The sequence below is a fragment of the Melospiza melodia genome, chromosome 13, assembly GCF_035770615.1.
Source record: "Melospiza melodia melodia isolate bMelMel2 chromosome 13, bMelMel2.pri, whole genome shotgun sequence".
In the NCBI taxonomy this organism is placed as follows: Eukaryota; Metazoa; Chordata; class Aves; order Passeriformes; family Passerellidae; genus Melospiza; species Melospiza melodia.
The window spans coordinates 11,053,542-11,070,000 of NC_086206.1; the positions used below are offsets into that span (position 1 = coordinate 11,053,542).

Below are 16,459 nucleotides of genomic sequence, written 5' to 3' on the forward strand. Positions count from 1 at the left end.
ACCTCAGTGGTCATCATAAAACCTTTAAGACAATATAAAGCATCCTTACATTATTAGGGTCTGCATCTTCACAGTTTGAGGATGTCTTAAATGGAAAACATTATATTATTTCAAATTAACAACCAAAAAAATGGGGGATTTGTGAGGGAAGGCAGGTAAAAATGCAAATTTCACAGACCAAAATTACCATACTTCTTGATGAAGAGTAAGTTAAACACATGGCAAAAAAAAATTAGGAAAATAAATAAATAAAATGCCCAAGTTATTTCTTACAGAATCAATAATATAAAACATATCTCCATTATGCCCTGGTTTAATTGAAACTACATTTCTCCAAGCCTTGCCAGAAAAACAGGAGAATATGGCTACAGAATTCATGCGCCCACTTTTTATCTGCATGACCTGCTTCAAGAGCTAAGCCAAGTTTCATTAAAAATTATTGGTCTCATAACTTTTTTTTTCTCGGCCAAAAGACTCCCATATGGCACCAATATCAAGATAAAATTGTGGCCGTGCAAAGTTTTTCCCACTCTTAATTTTGAAAAAAAAACTATAAAGTGATTTTATGGCAAAGTCAAAAAGTGTCAAGGATGATAAGATCTCACTAGATAAAAGTCTCCTGGGCAGTTGTGCCAGTTTTGAAATGGGGAATTTTTATCTGAAAGGTGACACACGAGATGTTCTCATGTCTCATGCACAGCACTGAACTGCAGCAGCTCCGTGGAATATTATCCACTTCTTCCAGGGTGCTTTGCTAACACATATTGTGGTATTAAGGAATTCTTTTGTATTACTGTGGCATCTGCTAAAAATGTCAGATGTGATCACAGGCCTTGCAAAACAAGTATTTTAACAACCAAAACCTTATGATAGGTTATATTTCAGTGACTTGGAAACAACACTGCATTATCTGAGAAAACAGCACAGATGTTGCTTAATAAACTGCTCAGTTTATGCATTGTATTAACCTCATGAAACATTTATGCAAATCTTGCATTAACAAAAGGTAAAAGAATCATTATAGGTTATGAAGAAAACAATGTGACAACCTTTGTTTTTACCTCCATGTTTTATGGGGGCATTTTAAGTCTTAGGGGTTTCTGTTTAGGAAGACACAAGGGCATTATAGATTTTCATCTATTTTGTTTTCAGTTCTGCTATCATTCCTTCCAGCTGATTTCACATTTTATAATGCTAATAGTGGGTGTATGGTTTTGAGTTTCTCTACTGTCAGCTGGTCAGTAGGTCTGGGGGATATATTTAATGGAATCTGACAGCTGATGGAACTGATCTCATTGAAAGGGGATTTGATATGTGGGATGAATGTGGTGACCCTCAATTCGACATATTAATGACCATTATTATTCAAACTCTTGCAGCCAATATAACTCTTTTTCTTGGACACAGCAGTACATGTGTATAAAAGAAATGACTTATGGATGAGTTAGTCCATATACTAGTTTGAGTGTCATTTAGATAGCATGTCAAAACACATTAGCTATTTTACCCTGAGATAAAATTAAAGGAAAAGTCTTTGTACTCTGTACACTTGTAAACAAAGCAATGATAAAAATGGGTAGTTTCACTGGAGTGAAATCCAGCAAATGCACACACCTCCAACTGTGGGAAAAAGTGTCCTGTGCTCTGGGCAATTGAAAATTTTTAAAACTCAGGAGTCAGATACTGCAGCTGTAACCAACAGGTCTCCTCTGCTATAGGTCACCCAAAGTTACACACACTCTTTGTGCACAAACAGCTTTTTAAAAACAAGAACTGTATCAGCCTTACTTCACACAAATCAGAATTTAGGTAACTAAACTAGCAGAACTTTACATTCTGCGCTGGCTCGTGACAAATTATTTATTGTTTCATTTACTTTCGGCTGGTAAGAAAAATTTGGCCTGATCAAAGCTGTGCATGATGGGACAAGTAATGCCATATTAAAAAATCCTGAGATTTCTCCGTCTTTTGGCAGAAGGGAAGCTGGTCACAGATGCTTTAACAGATGTGTAGAGGACACAAAAGAAAATCTTAATATATGAGCAAGAATCACAAGGAACCGTTTGATTTTAAATTATGTGGTACTGCTATTTTTTCAGGTCACAAATATAAAATCTATTATTGATCTCGAGCATTGCCTCCTATTTTGAATGTCTTTTAAAGCGAAGGGCACTCTAATGCCATTTAATCAATAACTGCTTTTACATTTTTGACACAAATATGCAATTTGCTTACAGATTTTAAAGGCTGCTAATGTACATTGCCTGCTCTTTTCTACCATGTCTGAGGAGGGGTGATGCTCTACAATATTTAGCCAGGGTGCCCGCTGAGCCAGGCAGGACATTCAAAACCTTTGCAGCCTGTTTTATGGCCCTGGTGGTGCATGAATAATAGAAGCACATTGCATTTCTCTCCTTTCCTGCTTTAACCAGCTCTCCAAAGGGGGGAGAAAGCTCTGAAAGGAACCAGATAAAGCCACCACCAAAAAAAATGCATTGAGACACTCAACCTACACATGTAAGTATTGAAGCATATGAGGAATGCATCAATAACATTAAAGTTACTAAGGAAACCATCTGAGAAGGAGGACGTAATTAGATCATAGCAGTGAGCTTCACATTTGGTTTCCATATTTTTGAGGATTCAGTCATCATTTAGGATATCTCAATTAATGTATGGTTTGAAAGGCTTAACCATATGATGACACTCAATTACTCATTCATCTAGCCAAATATGTTAAGAGTACTTGAAAAGTCAGTTCTTTAATCTTTTATGAATTGCCTTTATCTGAACATTGTCACCACATGGGCAAGGGCATCGTGCATCGTGACCAGCTTATGTTTACTTTCTTGCTCATCATCTATTGATGGAAATTCTAGCTGGGATTGTTTCTCAAACTTAATATCTATGCTTTCAGGACAAAATGGAATTTGAAGTGAAGGTACACTTAGAACACACAAGGAACATGAACACAAACACAATCAAGGTCCTGTTAATGTGAGAAAGAGCTTATTGTGCGTGTGAATTTGGTTTGAAAATTTAGACCCTTAATACTCTAATGCACATTCAGTTTTCAGATCCTTCCCTCACTGTCCACAAGCTGAGCTTGCCTTATGGGTGCTCTGGTTTCTATCATTATGTTTTACTTTGGAAAGAGCATCTCACTTCAAGATAAAAGTACTGCAACAGGTTCTCTGCAGAAAACAAAGAAAAAGGTTAATTTCCTATCTTTGACTCCTCAAACTTGTTTTTAGCCCTGTTTGAAATGTTGATTATAAGCTCTGGCTGAGTTGTCTCCAAAACAACCACTGTCCTGGTGCCAGTCTTTCATTTTTGATCTTTCCATTGCTCCTATACAAGAAGAATTTCATCTGAGTATTGGAAGTTGTGTATAACTGCATATATTTACCTAAGTGCATCCCTATGTTACATACACAGAACCAGCACAACAACAACAAAAGGTACAAAAACTATTAATTTTCTTCCTATAATTTTAAAAGGACCAAGGATTTCTGCACACCTACTGTCACACAGAGGCCTTTGAACCCAAAATCACCAATCGTCCCCCTTCATTTTAAGGGAAACTGACATAAAATAAACCGGAGGAAATAGAAAGAACCATTGTTTAGCTGGGTTTTTTCCTACTTCATGTAAAATGAACATAACACTGCAGACTTTAGGACCCTGAGTGCTACATAATCCCACATATTGGCTTGCTGAACCTGAGCCACAGCTGTTCTGATAACAGACCCTTTGAAACTGCTACAACTTTGAATAAAAGCAATGTTTGCAGTGATGATGTTACATGGATGGTAGATTAATCATTGCTACACATATTTCTCAAGGTCTTTTTGTGTTACTGTTAAATGATTGCTTAGTACTCCAAGCACCTGAAATTTCACTCATTTGCACATTTTCAAAATGGTAAAATGAAATGAGGGGATCCCATCACCTATTAGAAAGGGCAGGACTTGACACACCTTAAACATGTTGATATTTATTATCAAATCCTGTGTGAAAAGCTGGATCCAAGCCCCTCATACCATCATTACACAAAGAAGAAAACTCTACAAGCCAAGATTGTAACTGATAAAACAGAACAGGGTTCACAGCACACAGTGTTTAACTGGATATGATCATATGCTAATAAAAGTGAAAAATTTCTGAGTATACATAAATCCAACCATATGACCTGCAAGAAATTTAGGTAGCCTGACAGAGAAAATGCAGGTAAAATAAAAGTAAGTGTTCTTTTACTCTAAACATTATTTTAATTAAAAAAAAAAAGAAAAGAAAAAAATATTACAGGTCCCTTATGTGCATCTTGAGGTCAATTTTATTTATACTACAAATGAAATTTTTTTCATTGCCCCATTTAGTGGTCCCAGTATGAATTTCAGAGTGTAACACCAAGTCATACCATCTTTCAATGACGTCCATAGGTCTAACCTAACACTACTTCCAACAAAAGAAGGGAAAATCATGGTGCTGCCTCTTTCTCAAATTGGTGAGGCACGTTTGTTTCAGTTTGCTCAGTTCCTGGCAGGGCACTGACTGCATTTTTATGTCAGAAGGTGACAAAGCAGTTGGGTTTTCCCTGCACCTCTGGAATGGCTGGGCTCAATGAGCACAGCAACGCTGCTGCACTAATTTCCATTTGCATCATTCTTAAAGCAGCCAATTGTTCCTTCTCCAGTGTTCAGGCTACAATTCCTACAGAGAACTTTCCAGAGCAACCTTGGAGTTCAAATAAACTCACTGAAACCAGGAGGTTCAACCAGAGACAAACGAAATTCCACCTACTTTGTGTCAAATGCTTCCTATTGTTCAATTCTAGGCCTTCAAAGGCACCAAGCCAATGAACATTAACATTAGGTACACGATGGCTTAGAGTTAGTGCATAGGAACACCTCTCAAAATTTCTGCCATAATTTATTCATCTTTTGTAGCTTATTAGTTAATTCCTGACCCTTGAACAAGCATTTAGAAATACAATAAGAACAGTATTAGTGTTTTCTGTTATAGACTTGCCAAGGCAAAACTATCCAGGACTGAAATAATTTACTCACATTCCTTTGATGTATCACATACAGTGATCAAATTCTAAGCTATGAGGAAAAACTTTATTTTTATTCAAATCAAAGCTGCAGAGTTGTATCCAGTAGCAGAAGACACTAAACAAGACATTGCTGAAACTGCCTGGCTAAGTCAAGATTTTTATTTTGTGTCAGTATTGACTGAAGAAAACAGCAAACCAACTCTGGTGTAAATCAATGAGCTTTGGCTAGGCTTTCACAAAATAAAAGACCTGCTGGATTCAAAAGTAAAATAATCAATTTTCTTCTACTGAACAGGTTGAACATTGCAGGGAATGACTCCATCCACAGTAATAATAATTTACAAGTACTGAAAAGGAGGTTTTACTTTTAGACATGAAATACTTAGGTTTTGAAAATATGAACACATAAGAGGCAACTGATGCAAGGTCCTGATAAATAACCTACCTCAGCACCAGGCAAAGCTGTTCTGGGAGGAAACTTCAACAGAAAAAAAGCACTCTGAAGAGCCCAAGAGTAAGCAGAAGTAAATGGCTGAGGGTATACATACACTACTTCTGATCATTTGTGGATTTTTGATGGCCAAATGTTTTGTTTATAAAAGGGAATAACTGGGGGGGGAAAAGTACTGGTAGGTACCGAAGGAAACAATGATTCTGACCACATAATGAAGATACATGGCTTTTTAGCATCTGATTGAGATTACTAAATAAAGTTAAATCTTTTACTAAAATTTATAACAGATTTCCTTCTCTCTCTTTCCATCATGATTAATTTGTTGCAGAAATTTCAACTACAAAAGTATAATTTAAAATCTTACTTTCTCCTAAAGTTTGGTATGGGGATTACAGAGAACACACTGTCTTTGAATTATATGAACAGTTGTAATCTTCAAGAACTCTCTGCAGCACAATATTGGTAGTGATCTCAGGAATCTCAGCTACAAATAATTTTACTTCCTGCTGTTAAAACATCTGGAATGATATCTGTGGTCCTGGCAGAGGACTACAGATGTGGTATCAAGGAAATATAAGGATTCATGGATCCAGAAGTGAGCTGGATAAACTGAAAGAGGATTGACCAAATTGATATATCAAAAAAAAATCACAACTAGTTTTCACTAGGTATTACCTTCAGACACTGCTAAAATGAGGTTTATTTCAGTTAAATGAGGCTTAGCAAGGCTGTAAAATGCATTTTACCCTATCAAAACTAACAAGAACTCTTCCCTTGACAAATAGCTTCTGAAAGGCACACCAAACCTCACATAACTATAGGCTAAAAAAAAACCCACTAAAAATAAACTCTGTACCACACACATGCAGCATAACAGCTTGATTTCATCATAACACTTAAATGCAATATTTTCCTGCACAGTATTATATTAATATGATAAAGTGCAGCCAGCCAAAAAATAGCTGAAGAGCTGCAAAGTGATTTCAGAAATTGAAAAGCAATTTCAAATGTTTGGTAAGCATTAACTTGTTCACTGTGCCCTATCAAAACCAGCTGCTAGACCATAACTATAACCTTTTCCCTTTCAAAATGCAGGGCCTTGAAATATTCTATTAATGAGAAATGAATATGGTAATTGAAAGAGTAAATACAGTTTTAAAAGAAATCTCCCATCATCAAAGATCTTCCCCCACTTACATTGGCCTGTTTTACTAAAGGAAAATTATAAAAAAACTGTTCCTGTGTAAGATACTTATCTGTGCTGACAACCAAAAGATTTAATGAAATTTTAAAGCATTCCTCTGCCCCACGTGGTCAGTGACCTCACTGGACATGCCCTTGATACAGCTGTGCCTGATGGACACAGGGATGCTAAGAGATAGAGGCAGGTTCAGAAAATACCTGAAATGGGTTTGAATACAACGTGTTTGGATGAGTTTCAAATCCAGCGCCTGAAATGGGTTTGAATGGGTTTCAAATCCAGTGCCTGAAATGGGCTTGAATGGTTTCAAATCCAGTGCCTGAAATGGGTTTGAATGGATTTCAAATCCAGTGCCTGAAATGGGTTTGAATGGGTTTCAAATCCAGTGCCTGAAATGGGTTTTACAGCTGCATGGCAAGATCAAAGATCCGTGTCTCGCCTCCATGAAGGTGCTCCGCATGGTCAGCTCTGCCTCAGCCTCGAGGTGAAGGTGGGATCCCTTTCCAGGAGCCCTCCCCATGCCCAGGAGCTCCCTTGGGCTCAGAGCAGCTCAGAGGCACACTGCCCTGCCCATCGGCACCCAGAGGGGCAGAGTGGGCCCCACGTGCCCCCAGACCCAGGCATTCCCCAGCTGTGCCTTCCACCTCCCTAGCAAGAGCTTCTGCAGTACTGGAGAGAGCAGGACAGTTGGAGGTACATCCCCAGGAAGAAAGATCCCACATTGCTGGGAACACACTCCATGCAGAGCTCCTGATGGAGAGCTCCTCTCCAGCTGTACCCCCCTTAGATACTGTGCTAGTAACCTTGCACTGGAACAGGTTTTCCAGAGAGGGTGTGGAGTGTCCCTGCTGGAGAGATTCCAGAACTCTGGAACTCAGCCCTGCGCCATGGGCTCTGGGAGGTGGGGCCAGAGGACCCTCTGTGCTCCCTTGCAGCCTGACCCATTCTTCTGTGATTTATCTCTAATTTTCCCTACCATTCCCTGCAGCAGTGGGACAGGGCTGGAAGCAGAGGTGGCCACTCAAGCTCACTTTGGCACCAGCACAGGGATTACGGGCTCCCTAAAGCACTCCAGCATGTCTGTCCATCAGAAATGTACTGCAAGAAAACGAAGCTGAAGTCGCTTGTAAATCTGCAAACTTCACTGCAGTTAACAGATTCATGCTCTGCAATCTGAAAGAAAAATTGATCCCATAGATAGACAAGAAAAATTAGAATTATTAAGTAAAAATTGAGAAATTATGTAATATGCAAAGTATTATGCATTGTGTTAGAGAAAAGCTACTCTTGCACTATTCCAGGTGGGATTTCCCCCACTGACATTATAAGAAAACAGAGAACTTTCTATGTAACAGTCATGCAAACCTCGTAAAATTCAAGTAATAAAGATCAAGAGGATCATATTAATCTTTTGTATAACCTCCTACATAAGCTGTAACTTGGCTCAAGAGTGTGCTTCTGAGGTGAATCAGCCCCACTTACCCCTTTTGAAGCAATCACAGGACAGGCTTAGAGATGAAAAATAGAATGAAAGCAAGCACAGACATGCCCCAGGAATACACCCAATGGGCTCCAACCACTGCTGGGTATTCATTCCAAGCAATCAAGGAGACACAGGATGAAATATCCCCAAGTTACAAGGACAACATCAGTGCCAAGCATTCAGCTTTGTCCCACAGAACCATTTCTCCCAGGTCACATCCTTTATGCATATAACAGAGCATGGCAACAGCACACAATAACTCTTTTCCCAAATACCTTTGTCACAATATCTGCCACCATAGTTTTTTTTAGAAGGTGTTCCAAACATGGGAAAAGAAAGGCATGAAGAACTAATATTTAACTTTATCAAGGCAATATTTTAATTGTTGAAAAGTTTCATTTAAAATTATTAAGGTGTATAAATCTATATGACAAGTTAATACCTTACAATTGTGTCCCACAGGTGAGAACAAAAGAAAATTTATTATTGCATTTAATTTATCAAATGTTTAATAAGAATGTCATTACTTAATCCTCCCTGCCTTATGACTATGAACAATACCCTGCTTCCTTGAGTTTCATTCTTGTTGTAGTAAGACCAAAACCAAAGGCATAACTTCAAGAAATAAAACTAATTCTTTTCCACAGTTGCCTAATGGAGTGTGAAAAATCTCTTGAAAGTCTTCAAAGGCTAAAAAATAACTAATATTTACATGTACAAGTTCTCAGCAAGAATGCATGGGATGCTTCAGGTTTTCTTGGGACATATTCACATCCCTAATTTAAGTCACACAATTACTCAAAACCAGTATCTCCAAGCAGGGTACTCTCAGAATTCAATAACACAAAAACAGCTGCTAGGATGTGTAGCTGCTTCAACGATGGCAATACAAGCATTTGTAATGGAGGAAAGCTGTGACATCTTGTTACCAAAACACTTTTCCAAAAAAGAGGGGAGAGGGATTTTTCTGTGCATAATTTATCACTAATTCTGAGACAAGGAATAATAATACATGCATCATTTTCTCCAAGAAACTATGAAAATGCTACTTTTTAAAATTAACAATATACCCACACCTGCTTTATGGCTTTTACATGACTTTTGCTTAAGTGTATTTCACACTTATTGCTCTATTTTTGCAAACATTGCAACTTCAATTTTTAAACACCTCAGTTTTACTTTAGAAACACACATGGCAGTCAGGCTAGCACAGGTGAGGCAGCATAAAAGCAAAACAGAAATTCTCTCTGTGTGCGCATGTATGTATTTTTGTATACACATTTACATAAACTCTATGCTGGTATGGAAACTTTGGAGTCTAGTTTTGTGCTTTGAGTCCCCATCAAATCAACCAAAGAATTAAGATGAGTTCCATTTCTCTTGATGATGGTGTGCAAATCTCTGAAATATTCAGATGTTAAACATGAATAGAAATATTTACACAGCTTTACTATTATAATAAAAAGCAGAGATAGGTATGACTGGTTTTTAGGGGGGAAATTAAAAAAGCTAAACATATTTTCATTCCAGTTTGTAGCTCTGGTTTCACATAACCCAACCCATTGCTTGCTGTGGAACTCAGGGTAAACTCTTCCCCTGTGTCTCAATAAACTGCTCCAGCTTCTCTCACAGGGATACCCTCTCAAAACCCCAGGTCTGGGGCCAATTTACATGTATGGTTTTTTGAGTATAACAGAAGTTATCTAGAGCTATCAGTATCACAGAAATATTTTTTAAAGTTTTCTAACTTGGTAAACAAAGATCTCACAACATCCTCTAACATCCACAAAAGAACTGAAGCAAAACAACAATAGGGATCCAGCAAGTCTAGAAATTGCTGAACTCCCTTCATTTATTTTAAATTCAGTATGTATTAATCAGTATCTTGGAGCATTAATCAGTATTAATTAAAACAGACTTCACATCACCTTTAAATTTGCAAAAATCAACACACAATTGATCAAAAGTAATTTTTAACACAGTACCTACTGTGAGGTTCTTACTGTTTTCTAGAAGACAAAGGAAACAGAAGTCAAAGCTTTCTAAATGCTTATATTTTACAGAGATGCACTTAAGAAAAGCCTACAAACAGGAAACGTGTCTGTGATAGCAAATATCCAAAATTTGCATTGAATGAACTAAGAGATGAAATAATTCATTTTTATGCTTCAGTAACAGAGCTAGCACTGATAAAAACAGAGTAAATTCCAAGAAGTCCATATTACTCTCACTGAGACAAAGCTTTTATTTCCACGTTGGTGGTTAAACCATTTTGAGTTTTCCCAGCTCCTGTCCCAAGCCTTTTCTCTGGTTAAGTGCAGACCAAATAGCATCTTGCAAATACTTTCTTTTGTGTCCAGGCCTGAACCACACCCTGATGTCCTAATCTGCTCTTGGTGAAACTGCTGGGAATGCAGAGTTTGTTACATATGGATTCCTGCCCTCAGCTCAGCCTGGCACCACGTATGGTCAAAAAGGTAATAAGAAAGCAGCACTCCCTAAAACCTCAACATTATGAATTCTAATATTTGCCATGGCAGGACATTTCTTTACATAACAAGTAAAGAATCTTATATTTTTCCAATTCTAGTAAAGAAAAAATTGATTTAATAGAGATTTAGGATAAAGAACATGTTGCTAAAAAATCTCCTTTATGAAAAGTTGGTTTACACAAGACCTTTCTTGTTGGAAACTAAAGCCTGTGATATACAACAGGCAATTGTTTTAAAAACCCTTCTCATCAATTCTGTTTCCTAAATTATTGTCCATTAAATTTAGTCCCTGGGTAACAAATGTTTTGAACCTTGAAGAGCTCCTTGGCCCAAGAAATTTAAATAAGTGTGTGTGGCAAATATCCATAATGCCAGAAGCAGCAGGAGGAAGCCATTACTGTTACTTACACAATCTATTCTCACTGAGAATGTTGCCCAATATAATTTACAAAATTTCTGTTGGAAATGCATTAACAGCTGAAAAGCAAGCAGCTTCTAAGGGATAAATAGAAAAAATAAATTAAAAAGCTTGCTTCCAAGCTTCAAATGTTGTTGAATGTCAGCTGCAATCCATGCAGTCAGCAGTCTATAACCTTGTAAAGCCCAAAGAACATTTTAATTTTAATGTGCAGATTTCATCTGATTTTTGTTTAAGAAACCTTTTATGGATTCCATTCAAATAAAGTGACAACTGGTTCGAATGTAAAAGTTTTCTCTGTGGGAATTAAGAACACAAAGTGCATGAACTCTTCACACCAAAGTATGATGTGTTCATGCACACATCTTTGTACACACCAGCACAAAGTGCCATTTCCAGGCTGCATTTCACAGTGAAACAGTTTCACTGCTCAGTGTTGCACAGTGCTTCAAATGCTTAGTTAAACTTTTTCATTGTTTCAAAATCTTTAATAGCCATTTGTGTTCTTTACATTTTAAAACAATGAAAAGGATAGAATGCATTTTCTCAGTATAAACACAATGCTTCCGCAATTCTTTTGTAAGCAGATCTCTCTTCTCTTGCAATTCCTATTTTAATTTTTATTGAAATTTCTTTTGGCACAAAAGGTCTGTATTTTGAGAGAATAAATGCCTCAGTTTCTCACAAAAAAAAAACCTTCAAGAGGGCACTAGAATCAAGGATCACTTCAAGGTGGATCTCATGAGGTTTTCTACTATGTCACCCTTTCTCACCCCTAATCTCATCCTGCAAAAAGCAGTTTGTGGCTGCTGCTTGCCAACTCACCTTTCTTGGTAATCCAAGGGGCTGGACATTTTCTCACTCTCAACAAGCTCATCAATGTGCTTTAAGCAGAAGGATTGTAGCACACAGCAACCTGCTCTAACATGAGAATAAGCTCTGTGTCATGCAAGTTAAGTGTCCTTGTCACCTGTTTCCCTTACAGTCTCTGTGTGGTTGGATCTCCTCAGTGAAACCTCAGGGAATGCACTGTTTTATAAAGCTGCAAATCATGTAAACCAGGGCACCCCTGGTCTGAAAGCTGATGGTCTTGCATTTCACTGTGTGGTACATAAGGTTCTGTACATAACAGCAGAATGAAACACTCCTTACTGACACGAGAGATGGATGGATCACCTAGGGCATGGTTAAGAGCCCCCCCAATTATCACAGGCAGCAGAACAAGTTTCCCTGTGCCAGCCTGACCATTTGCTGCTATCTTTTCAATTGCCATATCTGTTCAGTTCTGTGCCAGCTGACAAGCACCCCACTAGCTGTGGCTCACACTAAGAAATTATTCACACTCTATGAAACAGAAGAGCAACTGCTTTAATGTGGAACAGCTACCAGTCTAAATGTGCCTGTCTGTCTCTGAGTCAAAAATTCAGAGGCTACAAAGGATGTAAAAGTTCTGCATTTTATCTTCAGATTGAGTCTGGTGCACCAGCACTATACATTGTGCGTTCCATAACCAAAATCACACTATCATCTGCAACTACACATAAAATACAGGACATTTAATGAAGATCTGCTATTATTAATAGACCAGTCAATGCTTTACTGGAGATAATCTAATTTTGTTCTTTCGGCTGTTTTCATTTATGTTGCTCCTTCTTCTGCTTATTCTACCTCTCCTCTGTGGAAGGAGCTCCTTTCCTGATGTCACACCTATTTGTTTTATGCACTGACTGATAGGCTTCCCAATGCTGTGATTGCCTCCTCTTGCTGATTCATACAACAATCTGTTCTTTTCCTAACAGGATAAAGCAATCATACACAGGGATGAAACAAATGAACAAATTTGGAGATGAGAGAAATTGTGCTGTAACCTGGCCTAAGAGACTTGACCTACATCAAGTCTTTGGATTTGCAGGACAAACTTCATGCTGACTGAACCTATTCAATGTCCTGCCATTTTTTTTTTTCCAAAGGACCTTTAGACATTTATTTGGAATTCTGCCTGGAGAAATTCTAATGGGTTAATGGCACACACTTCTGACTTTTCTACTTTCAAGTTAGGGATGACTCTTGGTAGCTTTTTACTCTATTTAGGGCAAAATACTATCAATGACTGGAGCACAAACAGCACATGTGGGCTCAAATTCACCTCGTGTGCTGAAAGCCTGACAGCTGACAATTGTGGGCTAAAAGAGAGGCAAAGTCAGCATTCCTACAGTAACCAGCCTCTAACAGCCTTTCTCATGAAGTTTCCAATCCTGCCTGTTCTACTCCATGACAGCATCCACTCTCGGTGCCAGTTGTACTTTCCTCACAGGGGAAGATGTAGGATTGTCACAATTCCAGGGATTCCAGTCGACCTTCAGGCAGCACAAAAGAGAAATCAAAACAGGGCATCTTCCAAATTTTCAGAAGCACACACCACTTGGATTGCCCCATCTCCCGTGCAGCTTAAGCCCTATGTAGTTTTCAATGATCACTGTGAATTTTTATAAAATAACATCTATTTTTAGATTAGGAATCCCTAGTATCAGATTTTACATGCGAAAGACTCACAGATTATCTATATATACATATTCTGCCAAATATTTTTAGACACCATTTGGAAGAAATTATTTAGGTAGAGAGTACACAAATCCCAACAGGACAGATCATAGCACAATGGCATGCAGAAAACAAGATAGGACATAGGAAATGAGAATTTTTTCCCAGAAACAAGTGAAAACTTCTGCAGGAGTAAAGCTGGCTAGCTCAGTGGTGGTAAGGAGAAAGAAACCCTGTCTCCTTCCACAACTGCAATAGAACACAGCTTTGCTACACACTTCACTGGGAACTTCTTCTTGTAAAAGCTTCCAAGTACTCTGAAAACCAGTCCTGTGGCCCTACCAGCCATCAGTGTGAGTCTGCACTGCTCACAAGGGCCTGGCTTAAGCAGCTCTGTAGAAACAAGAGCCCAACTGAGTGAGTGAAAGCCCCTGAGCTCCCTTAGGCTCAGGGAGAGGTGAGGGAATTGTTGCTGTGGAAGAGGCATTTTGAATGCCAGAACCTCACGTGCTGACTGCACCCAGAAGTGCAGCTCTGGTGCCAGCAGGCAATGATTAACCAGCGCTGCTGATCTCATTTGGTGAGCCAAGGCCTCAGACTCCGGCCTTACACCTGGCAGAAATCCTCTGCCAGGTACTTCAGGCATGACACACAATGAGCAGGCCTGACTTGCAGCACTGCAGCACTAGTCCTGTAAACAGCATAAGCAAAAGCAAATTCCACAGCTGAAGTGTTTGAGGGGAACTCTTGGTAAACCTGGGAGAGCACCAGTAATATGGGCTACTCACACACTGATTTTAGGAGTCACTGACAAGAACTGCATTTCTTTGTGTAGCCTTGCACTTTTAACAAGAGCAGAAGCCAATGTCAGCAGAAAAGGTGCTCCTAGGAAGCCTTACAACTAAACCTTTCTAAAGCTCTTGAGCTTTCAAGACTAAAATACAATCAAGAGTGCAGAAAAAACAAGGACTTAGCATTAATTTAGATGCTCAAATTAAATCCTTGAAGTTGTTCCCAATATTTCAGTCAATTTGTTAGGACCATAACCATTTTGTGAATCCCTGTTTCACAGCCTAAGGATCAAAACCAACCATTTAGCTCTTTTCAACAAATGACTTACCAGCTGTACAACTAAATGCACACATAAATAAAGCAAAGAATTTATGCAGCAAGGTGTGGCAGACCCTATACATAGAAGATTATTCATTTAATAGATTGGAAAACAGAGCAGCAAATAGGCTATTGTACATTAACAGTCAGAGCAGACTTGGAACCATATGCAATAAATACATTTTTCATTCACCTAAATGACTGCAGCTAACTGGAGTGTAAAGACCAGAAGATACTCAGTTCTCAACTCAGTGATCTCGCTGCCAAAACACAAGCCTTTGATTACTAAATTTACCATTTTATACCTCCTAGATCTGTTTTCTGCAAAATAAATCCTAGTCAACTTCACTGACCCAAATCCCATTTGCAACTAAACATCTTTAGTAATATCACGGTATGCTCACATTTTACTGCAGTAAAAACCAAACAAACAGAGCCCCATATGAATCCTTTAGGGTGCTGCTCGCCAATTTAAAAGTCGCATATTAAATTTCTTAAAACCTTTGCAATCTGCAGTATAAAAGCACATTTTATGTTAGTAGATAATTTAGCATCCATAATCTAATTAAATGAAGTGAGTGACAACTGTATTCTCTACATAAATGATATATCAGTAACAGATAATGTACGTGCTTAAGAGACTGGAACCCCATCAAAAAAGTTGTTACAAACACTTGCCCTTATCATAAATCCAACTAACATTATGGGCTAAATTCTGCTTTCCTACTGACATCACACCAATAGGGAACTACCCTGCAGGGGAAGAATTGCTCATATGAGTGAAGTTTTGTGAGACTGAACTGCTGGATTGTGATTGCTTAGGTGACAAACAAACAAATTTATTTTTAGTGTAACATAGAGAACCATGCCTACAGAAAAAAACTTCAATTAATCTTCAACTACCCAGCAGAAGTCATTTCAAAAATACAGAGCAGTTACAGAAGTACTTCATGGGGGTTGCAGATGCCCCCAGAGGAAAAAGATCAGTGAACTGTAAAAAAAAACTAATAACTGTCCCCATTACTTAGAATCAATTCAAAACATCATCATTTTAAACACTGATCTAGGACTTAATAAAATGGAAAAACAAACAGGTAAGATCATCCTTCCTGCATTTAACGTTATAGTCGATTACAAGTACAACCAGTTTTGGAAAATGGAAAAAAATTTAAAAAAGAAGGAGGAAAATATTCTGTGTTAATTTTGGATGTTTCCATAACACATGGGAATCCAACAGGTGAGAGGTTAACACAGCACTCTGCCCTCAAAGGACATGGCAGGTTTGCACTCTAAGTGCCCTGGGCAGTGCCTGCCTTATCGCAGGCTGTGTCCTGCAGCAGTCTGTCTGTCTGTCCTGCCCGCCTGTCTGGGTGCCCTGGGAGGGGCAGCCGTGCTGGCAGCATCCCTGGCACCCTGTCTGCAGCCACAGCTGGGCTGGGAGCACCTGAGTGCCTGAGCTCCCCTGTGCTCCACTGCTGCTGCTCTCCAGTCACAGCAGTGAGGAGAAAACAGCTCGGGAAAATCAATGCCTTTAAATTATAACTTTATGTGCAGCATATACAGAATCACTGCCAGCTCAGGAATACTCTTGCATTGACTAAAAATCAATCTTTCTGATTCTTCCACTCCTTTAGTATTTGCAAAAAAACAACAACAAAAAAACTTGCATCCTTCCCCCAGCCTCCAGCTGCATCTGGTTGC

At 38.6% G+C, this 16,459-nt stretch overlaps 1 long non-coding RNA gene across 2 annotated transcripts in view; it reads right to left on the bottom strand.

Moving 5' to 3' along the window:
* Nucleotides 1-16,459, bottom strand: part of LOC134424196 (uncharacterized) — a 208,895-nt gene that overhangs the window by 168,089 nt on the left and 24,347 nt on the right. The window lies entirely within an intron of this gene.